Source organism: Triturus cristatus, chromosome 7 (assembly GCF_964204655.1).
Source record: "Triturus cristatus chromosome 7, aTriCri1.1, whole genome shotgun sequence".
Lineage (NCBI taxonomy): Eukaryota > Metazoa > Chordata > Amphibia > Caudata > Salamandridae > Triturus > Triturus cristatus.
The window spans coordinates 310,900,193-310,919,053 of record NC_140590.1 but is presented as its reverse complement, the minus strand read 5'-3'; the positions used below and the strand labels follow the sequence as shown (position 1 = coordinate 310,919,053).

Here is an 18,861-nt window from a genome sequence, read left to right as displayed (position 1 = left end):
GTTTTGCCTATATAAGGGTAAACAATTGTATTGCAAGTGCCTGCATTGCTTGTCCCTGTGGCACCCCTCTGTAGCAGTTAAGCAGCCATGCATCAATGGGGAGCAATGGATGGTACCATGTGGCCAGGAACGCAAAGTGGCACCCATCCCCAACGTCTTGAATGCTTTGTAGGACGCCTTCACCAGATTACTAGGACGCGCAACTTGCATCGCCATTGAATCCGTAGAGGTGTCCCGGCTGGGCTAGGTCGTGTTCTGTGAGCACGCAGCCGGGTCATGCTGGGACCCAGTGGCGGTTGGTGGACTTGTAAAGTAGTGAGGCGTAAACTGCCACACCAAACTATAACAAGTGTGCAAGATCTAACCTCTTCATGTTATCACTCATTGAAGGGTGCTGACAGACTCCAATGATTAAGCAGAGGACCACAACACAGAATTAACACTGCCATAATATGTGACACAACATCATAATGTGTGCAATCCTGAGAATAAGAGCCTGAGGACAGTATGGATAACACGTACAAAGCAACGTTTGGCAAGCACAGGAAAACTGCATTCAATTTGGAAACCCAGGAAATAAACACAGTCCAAGAGAGCTAGGTGAACACAGCACGCATAGACCAGAGAATAAGAATCAGTGGAACAAAACACTGCTGCATACTAGTACACTTGTGGTATCATACAGTATGTACAATGAGCCAATTTGCACATGAACAAAATACCTTTGTGTTCCAAATTCCCGGCTAATCATTACACTGGAGCACTTTAAGCTGGGCATTACAGCTGGCACACCACACTGTATAGTACGCCAAGCCCGCATCTTCTATTACATCTGAGCTCAGGCCGGCTGAAGCAGGGCTACCACCGCCCTGGCAATTGTGTGCACAAACCCAGTCCCAGTGCATGCTGGGCGCACAAGTGCACGAATCGTGAGGCCTAGTGAAAACATGGCCCCTGTGGTACTGCAAGCTCCCCGGCACCCACACAATCAATGCGTAACTGTAATGTAAATACGCTCTAACTTTTCTAACATTTCGCTTGTTGTGTGCTAGTGCTGCGAGGCAGTCATAAAGCAAAGGACTGGCAGCGCCATAAAAACTCATTAAACAAATAAAGTTATCCATTTTTATTGCCGAACTCAGTAGAACTGGTTATGTCAACCTCAATAAAATAAAAGCGTGATTCAGCACTGTCATGACTCCTAAGTGTGACTTTGAACTCACTCACAGATCAGATTAGTGAAGCCGCCCATCCTTGAATGATCATACATTCTCTGTCAGATGCGACTGAAGGACGCTTTCCGTACACACACGGTCACACTTTTAATTTGCATGCCTAGACACAGTGTACCATTTCTTGCTCAAATTGAACTTGTATCACAAACTTCTCAGAGAATCTCTAATATCCAGGTGGTATATACACAGACACGGCTATGCATGGCTCCAGCATTGAGGCTACAGAAACAGCCGCGGCTGCCTGGCTCGCGGGAGGGGAGGGGGGGAGTGTTCGAGGTTGCTGGGTGGGGAATACAAATAAAAAAACGTTACCTACCTTACCACCAGGTACCCTGCGCGTTGCCTGGCCAATGCTCCTAGACGGTGTAATGCTGCAGCCGAGTCCCGCGTGTTCCTGCTGGAACTGGAAGTCCAGGAACAGGAAGCAGCACCGAAGCAGCCAGCAGGCAGCCTCCCTCCCCTACCCTTAACCAATCACAATGCTACAATGGCTAGATGGTGTAATGCTGCAGCCGAGTCCCGCGTGTTCCTGCTGGAACTGGAAGTCCAGGAACAGGAAGCAGCACCGAAGCAGCCAGCAGGCAGCCTCCCTCTCCTACCCTTAACCAATCACAATGCTGCAATGACAGCGTTGTGATTGGTGAGGCACAGGGGAGAGCGCCCCAGCAGCGCAATTTTCTCCTACATGGAGCAAAAGGGAGAGTGGGACGTGCTCAAGGGCAGGGGGGAGTGGCTTTCCCGCTGTTGTGGGTACTGTCTGTTTGGTCAGCTCCAGGGGCCGACCAAACAGTCAGTACCCACAACAGTGGGTAAGCCACTCCCCCCTGCCCTCAAGCACGACCGCCCCCCCTCCCGCCCCCAACCAGGCACTTCTGCTTTCTCGCAGTGCGAGAAGCAGAAACATATAAAATTATACCCATTTTATATTTCTGCTTCTCGCACTGCGAGAAAGAAGTGGGGCGACGTCCAAACGCCCCTATGGAGGAGCCGCCAGTGCCTGTTGTGAGGATGTCAGAGTCGGTTTCGTGACCAGGCAATGTCTGCACTAACCGTACAACAGGCGCACGCCCCAAGCCAGCGTTTGGCGCGGACCCCGGCAACTAGGCAAATGTCATCCAGTCGCTACCTCCCAGCCCGGATGAGGCTCCAGCGTCCGCCCGCATTGAGTAATGTCTATGAATGTATTTGGGATATGGCAGGTAAGCCTGTCTAGTCCCATTGGCCAGTTACATCTAAGTTTGCATACTGCCGTTGCGTGGGTTCCACCAGTACGGGCAGCTTTATTAGAGGGTCTTGCGCGATTTGACTCATTGAGGAAGCAATTGTTTTCATTGAATGGGGCATTGTGCACCGTGACTCGGCCGGACTGCGCGCGTCGGTCCAGGCGCTCCAACATTGTGTGAGTAGCTTGGCTGATGCGAGGCAGATGAGTTCTATTAAATTCAGCGCTCTCCGCTGCCCCCTCCCCTCGTTCTAAAATAATGTCAGTGGGGAGGGCGGTCCAAGCAGGTTGGTCATTGCAGCATTTAATATTTTGGACCCCTGAGTGCAGCACGTTGTCTGCTAGGTGCTGTAGCTCCGGGGAAGAGTTTGGTTCATTAAGCGAATGAAGTCACTCTCGCAGAGCGGTGTGGTGCCTGGACAATATTTTGTGTCCATAGTGACCACACCGTCATCCGCTCCACTCAACACGCATGCACAGACGTCACCCAAAGATTACACTGACACATTCGTTATGGGTGAAGAACTGCTGCAGGTTTATTTCATACAACATAAGTATGACGATAAGTGGGTTATCTTACGGGCGATCCAGGGCAAGCAGCCCCTCGCAGCTCCGCCCGCCTTGCGAGCCAGCACACACGGTGGGTCGATGCCCGACAGTGCGGCACATTTTTTTTTCAGAACCTCCTTTGGATCACGTGATCTGTCTAATACTCCCGCCCCTTTTAACGGGGGCGGAGCGTGTTATGGCACACCCCCGGTTGGTCAGGCCCCCCAACCGCCCGAAGGACTAACGGGGCGCTGTCGCGGTCTTCCCAGAACCTCCTTCGGCTCCCGGACCTTGGCTCGGGCAACCTTACTGTGCCTGACAGGGGTACCCTTACTGTACAGCCTGTCGCAGAGGTACCCTTACTGTACCCTTCTGCCTCCAGATCGCCCTGTAACTCCGCCTGCAACGCAAGAAAAAACATTACTACATTCCAATAGCGCACTGCCTCCGCTGCGCAGGGTAAGCGGAAAGGGTGGGAATTCGCGTGGCCAGGAGGAGCGCAGGAAGCAGAGGGAGATCTGCGGGGGTGTGATGCTTAAAAAGGGGGGCGACTAGCCTCGCCCAGCCCCGCGGCACGCCTCCCCAAACCAAACCCATTGGGGGCCTACCCTCCCCGAGGCGCGGCCTCACGAGAGAGGCGGAGCAGGGGGGGGGGGAGGCTCCGACGGGTGGCCACTAGAGGGCAGCCCTGCTGATGTCCCCCTGCGTGGGACGCGGGCAGCGGCATAGTGACCACACCGTCATCCGCTCCACTCAACACGCATGCACAGACGTCACCCAAAGATTACACTGACACATTCGTTATGGGTGAAGAACTGCTGCAGGTTTATTTCATACAACATAAGTATGACGATAAGTGGGTTATCTTACGGGCGATCCAGGGCAAGCAGCCCCTCGCTGCTCCGCCCGCCTTGCGAGCCAGCACGCACGGTGGGTCGATGCCCGACAGTGCGGCACATTTTTTTTCAGATCCTCCTTTGGATCACGTGATCTGTCTAATACTCCCGCCTCTTTTAACGGGGGCGGAGCGTGTTATGGCACACCCCCGGTTGGTCAGGCCCCCCAACCGCCCGAAGGACTAACGGGGCGCCGTCGCGGTCTTCCCAGAACCTCCTTCGGCTCCCGGACCTTGGCTCGGGCACCCTTACTGTGCCTGACAGGGGTACCCTTACTGTACCGCCTGTCGCAGAGGTACCCTTACTGTACCCTTCTGCCTCCAGATCGCCCTGTAACTCCGCCACAGCTCTGGGGAGGCTCCCGTCGCTGCCAGAGCCCCCCCTTCCTCCCTTCGCTGTAATAGGTGCCCTGCCCCTACAAGCTGGCTTTGGCGTATATGGACATGAAATCCCATTGTGATTTTCAATTGGGCCAAACTAGGGTCATTCTGGCTTAGAAGCGTGTTTCCAATAGCTAAGCACAGTAAAGCAAGATGGAGGTAACGTGTGAGTTAACTGCCTTCCCTACGTTTATCCACACAAGCTGACATCACGGGTATCTAATGATGGGATGGGCTCTTAAAAGCTGTGAACATCAGACGGTATGGGGGCAACAGCCTCTGTCTTTGTACTCTCACCCAGCACACGGGAAACATACGCTCACTGTCCCTGGCTGCTTCAAGTCACTGTCTCTGAATGGTTAATGCCACACTCGTTGAGACAATCTCACCTTCCTACAGCATGCTAAAACACATCAATTATACGGATAAAACTGCTAACTCTGCCGTATTTACCTTTTCGGCCATTAACCCCTACTTTTTCTTCCTTTCACGTTGTATTATTATCCTATTGTTTACTTCCAATGATCAATCTCAGCAACATCTCCTTGGATTGGCCTCCCTACTGCCAATAATGACCCAGCATTCTGGGAATCATCATAACTACCAAATAATACAGGTTTTATTAAATATTCTTGCAAGTTAAGTTACATTAACGTAGATGATGGAGTCTTATTCTAGCCTTGTTCTTCAATAGTTCATATAAAATCAAACTAAGATAAATATTATTGAAATATTTCGGTACATTCCTACTTTTAATTCACTTAAAATTAAAGCATATTTCCTGAAGACGACATGTAATTTGCACTAATTTTTATGTAGAAGTCAAATCGGTTATAATAATTAAATTGGCTCAGCCCCTCCTTCCCTAATTCAAAACCTAATGCGAACCACAACAATTGTTATTGACTGATACAACTTGAACTGCAATTGCTTAGAATTGATTTTGTAAAACGATGTAACCTTATCTCACCTTTAACCATAACTATTTAGCCCAAAATATCGTTAAACTTGTTGACGTCTATGTAATTAATTTCAAAATAGTGTAATTTCCTTTTCATTAATTGTTTATTCCAACAGTATGGCTTGCTGTCACCTTGTGAAACATCCTGTGTGGTTCCACAAGCTCTGTTTTCGAATCTCTCAGTTTGTGCAATACACATTATGTTCTGCTCCTAAAAGATTATGAAATCCATCCAACATTTGTTATGTTATGTTATACTAAATTTGTAGGGCACCCGTACCAGATTGGTTCCCTGGTGCTACTCTGGAACCTGTTAGAGTGGTATGTTACTCATATACCTGTCTAACTGGCCATGTTTTAGGAGTTTGCGGGAAGTCATGAGGTCAGTGCAGCACCTCGTCTCTAGAGGTGGGGAGTTCCAATATCTGGGACCTAGTGTAATAAACCTTGTTCCCCCAAAGTGTTTCCATTTAAAGGGGGTCCCTGGTGAACACCACAAGTAGTTTTTAATCTTGGGGTCATGACGTGGTGAAGGTGAACATTTCACGCCAACACATTAATAACGTAGAATGGATAAAAGAGAGCAGTATTGTTTTTTTTTTATTTTTTATTCATAACCACTTGATGTGCCATTGGCTTGCCTATTTGGCAATGTCCTTTTCTAAGGAGTACAGCTCTCAGATATCATTCACCCAACACAGGGCATCTATGGGCGACACCAAATATTAGCCCTGGTGCCTATCAACAACTGTGATAGCATCTGTCACCGTCATAAATTAAATAAACGAACTTCAAAAGGTCGCAGAAGAGGCGCCAGGCTAAGTCTCGGTAGACCAGGTCCCTCTGGGCTTTACCTTGCCTCCCTGTGGAACAGGGAGTATAACCTTCAAGCTGTTATGTATGACCCACAAACCCAGGCCTTCAGCTTGTCTCAAAACAGCTCAGGCCGCTGAATACTCTGTATATACTCAAGCGCGGAACGCACAATAATAACATCGATATTCCAAATCCAAACATTTAACCAATATTTGATCACATGTGACTATCTTAATCACCATCAGCCTAAGCCTACTTCCTTATTAAAATGGCGAGTGGCCTGCAAAAGAGTACATTTGAAATATAAGGCCATGCGTTTTCAACCTGAAGCCAGGAATCGAAGGAAAGCTTGTGGCCAATAGTGTGAACAGTGATGGTGGCCTCTGGTTCAGGGCTTCCAGGAATGAAACATCCTTCAAGTTAAGAGAGACCACTAACTCAACTCGAGCTTGGGAAACTGCCCCATAGGTTGCTTGCATGGATTGTAGATCCACCAGCGTGTGGGCTGCAATAAGAATTACATTACCGGGACCAATCTGAGCATGATGTTTGGACAACAATGCCTATATATCTTACATCAGACTCTGAAAACCATGCTGTGTTGGAACGCCGTATTGTTCGACGAAAGTGGAAGTAAAAGTAGCCAGTTTACTGTACCGGCAAATAACAACATGTATCTATACCAATACTTGTCTCAATCAGAATGTTTCCAATAAAACCCTTCCACAAAGGAAAACAGAGTACAGCCTTATAGCCCGCCGTAGCGGGCTATACCAGCTGTTAGTAGGCCCGCTGCAGCGTTAAAGGCCCAACAGTAAAGACTATTCCATACTCCCACCGCTAATAGAACGGCCTGTGCAGCAGGCAATAGCAATCTTAATGAGATTGAATTCCTCACTGCGAGCTGTGGCGGTACGCTCTAAAAGTAGACCGACAGTGCTAACTGGGAGCCTGTCACCAGCGCCGGAGCTGAACAATAAGAGGTGGTGCCCAGCACCAAGAACCACCCACTCACACTAGCTTAGTTTGTCACGGCCCTCCCTGACACACCCGTCTCCAACCTTGATCTAGTAAGAACCAAGCTTGCTACCCCCGCACATTTCGGCCAGCACAGAAAGTCACCTAAATTACAGTACTACCGCCAAACACCTATGGTGTCAAACAGAACTTATTTTACGGTATTTTGGAGACACAGGTGGCTGCTGTAGAGATCTGGCTGTGTTAGTCCAGGCTAGGGCTATCCACTAACCGGCTGGCACAGGGGGGGGGTGCTCATACTGAAACTATGTGTGAGTAATATCTTGTTACGGAGCCCAACTATCAGAAATAGGTAAAGCGCATGCTGCAGATCTCGAATGACAAAGCCAGATCACTGACGTCCACACTATGCAAAACAGCTTATCTTGTTAAAATAAAGTGACTAGTGAGCTGCAGATTACCCTAATATGTCTGCAACACACCCTCATGCTAGACTATTTGGTACCATATATATTTTTCAGTTTATGGTAGTGCTGCACGACCAGAAAGGTATCGAGTGTTTGCGCGCTTTACCTGGGCACCAAATTACGCCACACCAAGGACACACTCCTTTCTTATTAGGCACGGGGAGAGTAAGTGATCTTCCCAGAATCACTGCATATTGATAAGGCGCTGAGACTTTGGGCCTGGTTCTCTCCAGCATATCGTAATGGGCCATGCACTAGCTAGTTGTGCATGGACTGCATAAGTCTCAGTAGCTAAAGTTCAAAATCTGTTATTTTCTGCCCAACAAACAAGTCTCATTGGGTATCCCTAGAAAATTATACTTAGTTGCCGGAAATAATTTGGTTTGTATCCTGCGCCATGCTGGTTGTAATTAATGTAATTCAGCACGCCCCTAAAAGCGTTGTAGAACTCACGCCCTCTCGCGGTAAACGGCGATGCCGGCCTTGGCGATGCCGGCGCCCTGTGCCAGAATGTGGTTGGCGCCCCCCCAATGCCGCCTCCCCTACAGATTCTCTCACTAGCCCCCTTTAACAGTTGACCAAGTTTCCATAACCACACTCTCAGATGCATTGAGTTAGTTATATAGCGCCACTCCTACCAGTGTAGGGTGTCCGAGAACTTTGCATCTCACACAAAAACAGCAGAGCCAATAGATCATATGCATGTGAATCAGTGTATAGGAAATGTTACCTGAGCCAAAGGACTCAAAGTATAGGAGACTTGTGTCTTCCCTACTGGCAGGCAGTATAGTTTAAGGCTGCTTGGTGTGGAGAAGCACAAGCTCAGTCGATTTCTAGCCCAATTAACCCTCTTTGCAACATTAATCAATGTTCTAATAATGTATGCATGGCGGTGTGTATGCAGCTCTAGGATGAGGGTTCGTAGCTCACTGTCCACTATTAGGGCATAAGATATACATTGCAAATAACAATCAATGCCTCTTTTGAACGCAGTAACCTGCTGAACTATTTACATCATACGCACTCTGAAATCTACTTGGCGCACGTTCTTTGCAGCGGGCATATTAACCCTCTGCACTAACTACACCGAAGTCAAAACCTCCACTATACAAATTCCTGATCTCTCTCCAGGCCTGTCGCGAGCGAGACTCGGACAGTTAAAACTTGGCTCTACAAGGGGCCAGCAACCAACTCAAAACCCTTAGTTAAGCGCGGGGGGGATGATCAATGGTCCAAGCTCCCGGATGTCAAACGGCTCTGAGCTCGAACCTGGACTCTCCGATCTAAGGCGGCAGCTCACTCCCTGCAATCAACCCAACTAAGAAGGCCTCATGGCAACATGCAGCCCGGTGAAGCACGGGCAACTAAACTCCTTGCCAATCCATAGCTAGGCATGTAGGATAAACAAGAATGCGGGCGGAGCACTGCGCACCGGACACCAGCCCAGGCACTCTCTGCCCCCCTCGTGTCCGCACGGTGGGGCCTTGTGGTGCTGACCGAGGACCCGGCAGATGCACGAAAACATACCATCGCTCACGCGCACTCGCCCCGGTTTTCAACAATGCCACATCCGGAGAGCTCATTGCTAGCCACACAGCCTCCGAGCGCGACGCTGACAGAGGTATGCATTCTCCCCCATTCCCAATGGTGCCACTGCTACCTGCGCAAGGGGCCTACAACAAACCCACTCGAACACTGCACCGATGCAGCACCCGCGCTCAATGCGCCTGCACTCACACCCCCCCCCAGCGCTCTGAGCCCTTGACAATCTTGCGGCAGCGCCGCCTCTTGGCTTGGGGGGTAGGGTCACCTTGTTAACATGAGCGCACCCATTTGCAACATTAATCTATGCTCACCAATGTATGCCTTGCAGTGTGTAAGCAGCTCCAGATGAACGCTTGTAGCTCGCCGTTGAACACTAGGACCCCAAGATACAGATTCAAGCAACAAAGGATGCCTCCCCCTAAAACAGCACCAGCCGACCTATCTACACTACACGCACTCTGCAATCTACTTGGCACACGCTCCTTGCAGCAGGCACATTAACCCTCTGCACGAACTTCAACGAAGTCAAAAACTCCAACAGCGACACGTGGCGAAAGCAGGTATTATAGGCGCTTAACGGCTGAGAATTGTTGCATATTTATATAGCGCAAACTCGACCCGAAGTCAGCGGAGCGCTTCACACGAGCACCGTATTTTCCACAACATCAGGCACGGAGAGACCAAGCGACCCGCCCCAGAATCACAGGAAGCGGAAGCGACCCCGAGGCTCAAACCCTGGCACTCAGCCCCAAAGTCGGCAGGCTGGCCGAGGCGCCACATCCCCCCCCCCCGATTCATCCACGGGTCAGACCGCCACACACAACGCGCGACTCTGCAAAACCGCCCCGGCGCGAATCAAAAACCCAAACGTTAGCAACCCTGATCCGCTGCCCCAAAGGCGGCTGCGCCGTCGATGGGGGCAAACGCTGAGCCCCGCGCCCACTCCCCCAGAGAGGCGGCAGGAGCGCCGCCGAGGCCCGACTCGCGGCCAGCAGCCCCCCCGACCCCGCCAAGCACGGCAGAAGCAAACACAGATGCAGCTGAAGGCTCATTCCTGTAACAACGAGCCACTGCAAAATACCCTTCCTGCAACCATCAGTGCCGCGCCGCATGACACCGGAGACATCGGCTCAACAGTAGCCAACCCCCATGGAGCCCTCATTGACCCCCGAGCACTGGCCACCGATGGGGAAGCCACGGCCTGCTGCCCATCCCATGCAAAACCAACAAGACACTGGCAGACCCGACTGGGGCTCTCACGATCCGATTTCAAACAGGGGAATGGACCTGTTATGGGGGCCGGGACAACCCACGGCCAACAATGGCAAACGCTGCTCCCTGGCCGGCCACCACGAGCCGTCGACCCCAAGTGGGTGCCCCATCCAACACCGCCATCCAGGACAGAAGAACGGAGCGACCGAGTGTGCACTGCACCCCCCCCCCACGCCCACGCCATCGGCCCTGGGCCCAAAGTGAGTCGGGGCCATGGACGACCAGGCCGCGTGCCCCCATAAGCCAAATCACAGAACAAATCTCCGTAGCCCCAAAATCGCAATCCATAAACCACGACACCGCTCCACAAATTGGACTAAGGGGGATGTGGGACCAAGCCCCCACCGCCGCCATGTCCGCCCTGAATGTGGTGCCCACACAAAGCGCTCCGCGAGGTGGGGTCCCAAATACGGCGCTCCCGCCGAGCGCACCCACATCCCTTGTCTGCATGTGCGCCAGCCACCAGGCAGCATGTGGAGCCCCCCGAGAGGACGCGGCGACCCACCACAAGAATCCCCACGTGGGCAGCCAGGCAACAAACGTGGCCCTCTTCAACCTCCCCACAGCAACCCATCGCTGCGTGGGCATCGTCAAAGAAATCGGAGGGCCACGCATATGAAACCGAAGACACATGCTCAACAGTCACAGTAGTCAACCCCTGCACACCCATACAGCGCGAACTCGACCCGACGACAATGGGGCGCCTCACCTCGCTCCGCACTTGCAGTGGCTATGGCATAACACGCCAACGCGCTCCGCCACTAAACAGGTACTCACAGTGATCAGACCTTAACAACAATGCCACAGTGCCTCCGATCCAACGCGTCCCCACAATTAGCCAAGTTCGGACACCGAGCCCACTCCTAGCGACCGGACTCGAACCAGGCTCTCCCGCCACATGGTCCGCCCTCCTCGCCCTCCGCCCTGCACAGCCCGCGAAAACGGCTCTCGCCGCCATCCACAAAATGCACCACCTCAACAAACTCTGCTGCCCAAAGCAACCACACTCACCGAACTGGTCACCGAACCGGTGTGCAGGGCAGCGAGGAGGACCCAGCGCTGGGGTGACGCGGCGAACGGCGGGAATGCAGCAAGGAGAGACCACGACTCGACCGACGCCGTGTCCGGCGCAAATTCGCGTGGCCAGGAGGAGCGCAGGAAGCAGAGGGAGATCTGCGGGGGTGCGATGCTTAAAAAGAGGGGGGACTAGCCTCGCCCAGCCCCGTGGCACGCCTCCCCAAACCAAACCCATTGGGGGCCTCCCCTCCCCGAGGCGCGGCCTCGCGAGAGAGGCGGAGCAGGGGGGGGGGAGGCTCCGACGGGTGGCCACTAGAGGGCTGCCCTGCTGATGTCCCCCTGCGTGGGACGCGGGCAGCGGCATTCTATCTACCCTTTCTGGCATGAGCTGACTGCCGCAATCTCGGTCTGAAGTTTGTCAATTGTTGATTATATTACGGTTTCAAGTGCATACAATGACAAACGACACTGCGTTCCTTTCGACACTTTACCCTGGATGGTGCTTCATGTGGTAAATTCAAGCTATTGGTATTCGTAGGTATCATAGCTGAGTCGAAGGGAGATAGGAGTGTCTTTAAGACACTCCCCTCACCCCCTCCCTGAACTCGACAATTTTGTTCGTCTTTCATTTTCAGAGATGGGTTTCATGTAGATAGGGGGAACCTTTTTATCACTAATTTCAAACAAGCAAAGCGCAGTGCCTAGGGGCGATTGTGCCATGGCCTGCGTGATGGTAGTTGCGGTTTGGACTGTGACTTGCAGGAGAACGGTACGAACCCCATAGGCCTCCTGCAGTGCCACAGGACAGGGGCTGGGCTGCACATGGCCCAAGCGGCGCATGGCGATGCTATGCAGGCATACCAGGGTTGGGAATTGGAACACTGTGGGCACAGCACTGCGTCTGGCAGGGTGCAACCACGTTGCATGGGCTCTGCCTCCTTGTCTTTGTCAGGGGTGTGCGGGCTCAATTTGTGCCAAAATCATTCTGGGCCTTGGGCCCGGTGATGCATGCGTCGGTTTGTGCAGCACAGTTTTTGTGTTAGGGCATTGGGACGCAGCAGATTGTCGGCTTCACCATGGAAGGCGGGGAGTGCCAGCCACAAGGTTACGGCTTTGATTCAGAAAAGATTGTGGTTGGGCTGATTTCTGTGTGGTGAATGTGGCTGGGGTAGGGATGGAGTCCCGGTTTTCCTACCGTTTTGCAATCGTACTCAGAGGGTTGTTTTGTACAGGCCCTTCACGCAGGCGCGCAACACCCATTGGACTCAAAGGGCTTCAGCCCCCCCCGTCGTGTGTGGCAGCCCGGGATGAGACTCCTTCCCGGGCAAAAATGCAGCCGCACCCGAGCACTTCACAGGTCTTTAAAAGACCATTTGCATGTTAACGAGGCCTTGCTGTTGTTTCACCCCTTCTAAGAGCCCCTGCAGCTCCACTCTGCCTATTGCTTAAAGTTCAGCCCCCCCCCGAAATTTTTGCTCAGCCCCCCCCGAAATTTGGCTCTAGTTGCGCCTCTGCCTTCACGTCCTTGGTGAGCCAGCAGCACATTGCAAGGAGCGGCCAGGGGGTGGGTTATATAGTTGCCCATGTCTGCCGCGGCATGGAGCTCCTCCTGCCATGCAGTGGAGGTGCAATAGCAGGCTCCGAGACCGGGTAACCAGGATCGACTCACGGCGTCAACATTGCTTGTTATCTCTGAGGAAGCTGTCACCTTACAAGTGCGCTGTGGTTTAAAAAGTTGGGGAAACACTGGATTGGAGCACAAGGGGCAACAATTTATGAAAGAACGCTAGGCATTCCCAGTATTCAAGAAAAGGTAGGTATCTGTACATACTGTTCCCCTCCTGTTCCCACCGACTTGCCTGCTCCTTGGTACACATTCGCAGAAGTTTGGGAGAGCCAGACCTCACCTAAGGGTTACTAGTTTAAGTTTGTGGGTCAAGTCCAAATTTTGTCAGGAATGGTCCCCACTGGGGTGTCAGCTAAGGGGACACTTACGGGTTTATAGGTGAGTGCGAAGGGGCCAGGAGGGGGCATGGCAAAGAAAAACCTGGACCAATTCAGTCTTTGGGTCTAGTGGTGGTTTGACTTCTTCGTCTTAGGAGCTAACCCCGTGGTGTTCAATCAACCTTTCTTCCTTCTTGCGGGTCATCCTGACCAGGTAAGAGCCATTATCCATTGGTATAGCTGGACATAAGGAATGCCAGACAAGAATCCAGGGGATTATAGAGCAAGTGTTGCCTGTTCGGGGCCTAGTATATGCAGGCGTGAGTAGTAATAGTAACCGCCAGTTCAATCTTGCATTATTCAAATTCATGAGTAGAGGCATTTCCTTGAGGGTGAAGTAGGCCCCATACAGGGCGGAGAGGGAACATTCACCTAGGCTAACCTGGACCGGGCAAATGAGTATGATCCGGGTGGGGTTGAGCCCTGCAAGTAGGGGCAGTTCTGGCTAGGGAGGGAGCTAAAGCCCAACGGCCGGGCTTCAGCTTTGGCGTCGGGGGCCTCTCGGTGTATTGACGCCCTGTCTTAGCAGTCCAGGTCACACCACAGAGGGCAAAGGCAAGGACTTGGCCCCTGATGGACTATGTTTAATTTTAGTTGTGTGGAAGTGGGGCTCGAAATCTCGTTGCGTCTTGCTTTGTCTGGTCTATGCAGCTAAAATGTGCCCTCTGCAAACAAGGGCAGGTTACAGGTCGCCTCATTTAAGACACATTCACCCGCGCTTTAGCCAGGGCAGCAGGCGGGTTGTGGTAGTTGTCATCTAACAGAGTGGACTGCGGTGCAAAAAAGTTCGGTAAACACGGCGTTAGAGCACAAATGACGACAAGGTATTATAGAGCATTGGCATTCCCAATATTCAGACAAGGGCAGTTACTTGCACATATGGTTCCCCTCCGGTTCCTACAGACTTGTCTGACCCCCGGGTTATCCTTCCATGGGCTAGATCTGGAAGGGGCAGCTTGTGCGACCTGTGTCCCAAATACGGCGATAGTCAACGCTGGGGTAGATGTACAATGAAGGGCATGGTTACTAAGGTTTTCTCAAAGTTTTGGGGTCAAACTGGGTTGGAGCAGCAAGTCTACAGTCCTAAGGAAGCATTCAGCATTCCGTCAATCCAAGTAGGGCAGTTAGCGTTACATAGTATCAGCAAGTGGGTAACATGCACTGGTTATTAGCAGGGGCACGCACGCTTCACAGAAACTGAGTTTCAACCAGAAGGGTGCCAAGTGGCAAAAACCAGTAAATAGGTTTAATATGTGTGTTTCTGGCCTTACAGCTGTGTGGAGCCAGTCTCATTTAGAGGTATGTCCAGGTGAAAATTGGGTGCTTCTTAAGGTTCTCAGGACCAATGCGGTTTGTGGTATCTCCCAGCGGATCCACTGAAGGTGTACTGCAGCTAACATGAAACTGGGAATCTGGGATTCCGACACTTTTGCGGGTTTAAGCATAATGGGCAGAGATGGTTAGCAGGTACTGGCATCTGTGATCCGATGGCAGTTAAGCAAGCGGGGTGCACTGCGTAAGTTGTCACTACACGAAAGGGTGAGGTGTCGCGAATAGTGGGCACAATACATATATTGTTTCAAACCAGATTTGACATCAATAAGGTGTTCACCAAGGTGTAGCAATCAAAGGGGTCTGTGCTATTGTCTGGGCAATGGGGCAAAGTAAGGGCACCACAGGACCAAGGGTAGGTGACATGTTCCTACAGTTAAGCTCAAATGCCCCTCCTGGTTAGCTATATTAGCCATGCTGGGTGGGGACGCGGTCAGCCAACATAGTGTGCTGCCGTCCCACGAAATGGGGAAACAGGGTGCCAAGCACAAAAGGCTACTATGTAAAAGAACATTTGGCACGTCCAGTGATCAACAATGATTACAATTTAATGGAGCAGGTAATTTTCCACCTATGGGGATGCCCAAGGGTGGGCAGTGTGAACGCCCCTGCCCTTCTTTTCGGGAATATTCTAGGATGGGGGTTAGGTAGGACTTAGTCAATCCTTAATGTTAGGCACCACATCCCCCAGTGTGTACTGTATTAAATCAGATGGATTCTCTTAGCTGATATGCCATGGGGGTTTCACCACAGAGGGAGCTGATCTGGCAGAATTCCCATAAGGAATAAAGGATGCATGGCAAGGGCACCCTTCCTCATTGTCACAAACTTCTAGTTATGAACATTCCTGTGCGTCATGATTTAGAAAGCAAAGGGACTGCAAAGGTTAAGCATAATCCTCCTCGCATGAATAGCCAAAGTAGGCAGGCGGGGATGGAAGAAGTTACCTACCAAGTGGGCTGCTGTCCCATAGATGGGGGACACAGGGGTTCAGGCACACACAGTGCTAGAAGGTCAGCTAGGTGGGATCAGCAAATAGATGGGGCAATGTGAGCCTTGGTGTCTGAAATCGTCCCGCCCAGAGTTGGCACGGGGCTAGGTCATGTGAGGCAGTGGAACTTTTCCACAGGAGGGTGAATAGTTCTTGGCACAGGGTCACAGGCCAGAAGGTTCTTTGGTTTCATCAGACACCAGCTGATCCAGGCTAACGTCAACAGCTATTGTGATATAGATGGGGTTATCTATCACCAGTAGGGAGGGATCCCTTCCCTTAGATTTGCAGGAGGCCTGGAAATGAGCAGTCGCATGTGTGAAATGTGCTGTTTTGGTGAGATCAGCAACTACATGTGTCAATGTGAGCTCTGGTGGTCTGAGATGATCCCCCGCAGAGGTGGCACAGAGCTAAGTCAGAGGAGGCCGTTGAACATCCCTGTAGAGGGAACTGTTCATAGCATAGGTTCGCAGACCAGAGGGGTCTGGGTTTCATCAGACACGAGCTGATTCAGGCTAATGTTAAAGGCTACTTTGCTAAAGATGGGGTCCATTGTCACCATTGCCATCCAGGCGTACGACTAGGTTAGGTTGACAAACATGGGGTGCATTTGCCAGAGGTGGGCATGGACACTTTCCACTGGACATGCACGAGGCCCTAGAAAGCAGGTTGCAGGTCAGAAATGAGCTGTTTTGGTGGGGGGCTCTGGCGGCGAGGGGGTCCGCCTCCAGAGCTTTGGCAGAGTTACAGGGCGATCTGGAAGCAGACGGGTACAGTAAGGGTACCTCTGCGCGGCACAGTAGGGCTGCCAGAGCCAAAGACCAGGAGCCTCAGGGCAGGTTCCTGGAAAACCGCGACGGCGCTCCGTTAGTCCTTCGGGCGGTTGGGGGCCTGACCAACTGGGGGTTTGCCCTGCTACGCTCCGCCCTGAAAAGGGCATGAGTGATCAGAGACCAACGCCTCACGTGATCCGGAGGAGGAGGATCACAAAAAGGTGTAGCACTGATTGGGTGTCCCACAGTGCTGGCTCATCAGGCGGGCGGGGCAGTATAGGTTGGTACAGCTGCCTGCCCTTGGATCGCCCGTAAGATAACCCACCATATTGCATACTTTTGTACGGAATAAACCCGCAGCAATATTTCCCATAACAATAGTGGTATTGTGTATTTATTTATTCATGCATGCTCAGACTGTGGGTGTGGGTAATTTGCAGATAATGGCACTATATTCACGGTAATAATGGCGGTGGTGAGAACATTTGTTTGTAACATCAGAGGGCATGCCCGAAGTTTGCCATTTTGGGAACGAGAAGTAGTGTTCCCATTACAAGCACCTGGCGGTAATCACCCACCGGAAGTGAAGTGCTCTGCTGCAACTTTGAAATTCTGGGGAACAAGAAGGAATGTTTCTATTTCGAGCACTGAGCAGTTGATTCTGTATGCAGTTGGATTGAAATGTCCAGCACACACGCAGCGTTCACCAACGTGTGATGTGACATGTGAGATGCTGTCTGATTGGCGTTAACCCACTGGGACGGGGATCTCGTCTGGGTCGGAGGATGCAGGCAGCGACCTATACGCAGCGGTCAGTGAACGCCTGTGTCAGTTTGTGAAGTACTGTTTTGATTAATGCATTTTTCTGGCAGACAAAGCTATTGAGAAACAAACGAAAATTACTGAGAATTGATTTGATAATGGCATTTTATGCATAGAGTTGCAAGATTAGATGATTAACAGTAATCAGATTGGAAGAAAATGGCCTGCATTATAGAGACCAAGAGGACGGAGGCAGCAAATAAACTGTTTTACTTCCAAACTTTAGGTATAGAATACACTAGTAATTAGAACCAGGAATCGATGAGCAAACAATTGTAATATGAACAACTGGAAAAATGTTATAAAAAGGAGCTGGCCAACTGGTGGGAGGCAGAATCTTCGCAAAAACACATAATTGTGGGTTGGGTTCCTAGGGGTCTAAGAACATTTGCGACCCCTGCATATGCACACCCTGAAATGTTAAATGAATTGGCCTATATTTGTAGGAATTTCTCTATCACCATGACGAAAATCTTGGTTAAGTAAGCTCTGAAGGACAGACTGAAGTTATTAGAAGAGATAGAGAAATTAAGTGTGGAATTAAGATCTAGTGACTCAAAGGAATCATTTGAGAATTTTATGGCTAACAAGTAAGCGAGTTTGGACAAAACGCAGGAAGAAATCAATTCCAAAAAAACAAGAAATTCCTTAGAGACTTTAAACATTATCAATCTGGTAGAGTGCTGACTTGACGGTGAAAAGAAATATTTTTTTGAATAAATTTCAATTCCTGAGCAGAGGAAGGACAGAGTCAAGATTGGAACAAAATTATCAAAGAGAAAAGGGCAGAGTTAAAAGAGGAACAAGCAAATCAATAAAAGAGCAACGAAAAGACAACAAATTCCCTTGGGAATGATGACAATTGGAAGAAAACAGGCGCAATGAATTACCAGCATAGGAATGAGTTAAATCTTTCAGATCATATTTTGAAGGAACATGACATGGAATTACTTTGTCCTTTTGTCCATCCTCTATTTTTAATTATGTTCAAAGCTTGATTTTGTTTTATTTCGAATATAAGCTTTAAGTATATAAAGTTTTGAAAACAAAAAGTAAATTTTCTCAACTATACATTCTAAATTTTGGGATATGTATATTAAGTCATCCAAGTAAAAGCTTATAATTTAGTAGCCTGGGCTGCACACTAGAAAGCTACTTACAGGTACCTGGAGAGCTACCAGTAGCTCACGATGAGCTACTCGTTGCAGAAGCCTGAGCTAGAGAAATATTGCCCTATTGGAATTAGCTATAGAAAATCTGCACCCAATGGCATGCTATATTTAAAGAATATAGAGGACATGATATTTATGTCAGATGATATTTCTATATACAATATTCTGACCCACAACCCTCCAGGACTACTGAAGCACGGTCTGTGAAAGTATTGTCCAATGAGACAAGTTCATGAATGTTTTCCTGCTTCTGACAAAGTGCAGATGTTACTGAGCAGGGAAAAGGTCCTGCTACCAGCATGCTTGGCTGGATCGAGAGGCTTTAAACTACTACAGAAAGTCAATACCCCAGAAGTGCTGCACTGATAAACATGTATGTGTATCTCACACAAAAACCCTAAGAGAAAAAGGAGAATGACACAAACAGAT

General features: G+C 50.4%; 1 protein-coding gene across 2 annotated transcripts in view; it reads right to left on the bottom strand.

The window, feature by feature from the left end:
• LOC146809539 (galactoside alpha-(1,2)-fucosyltransferase 2-like) overlaps nt 1-1,775 on the bottom strand; it is a 423,459-nt gene extending 421,684 nt beyond the window's left edge. For both annotated transcript variants that reach the window (XM_085616371.1, XM_085616370.1), the window contains exon 1: nt 1,552-1,775. The gene's annotated coding sequence lies outside the window, so the exon portion shown is untranslated. The remainder of the gene's footprint in view (nt 1-1,551) is intronic.
• Nucleotides 1,776-18,861: the final 17,086 nt, after the last annotated feature.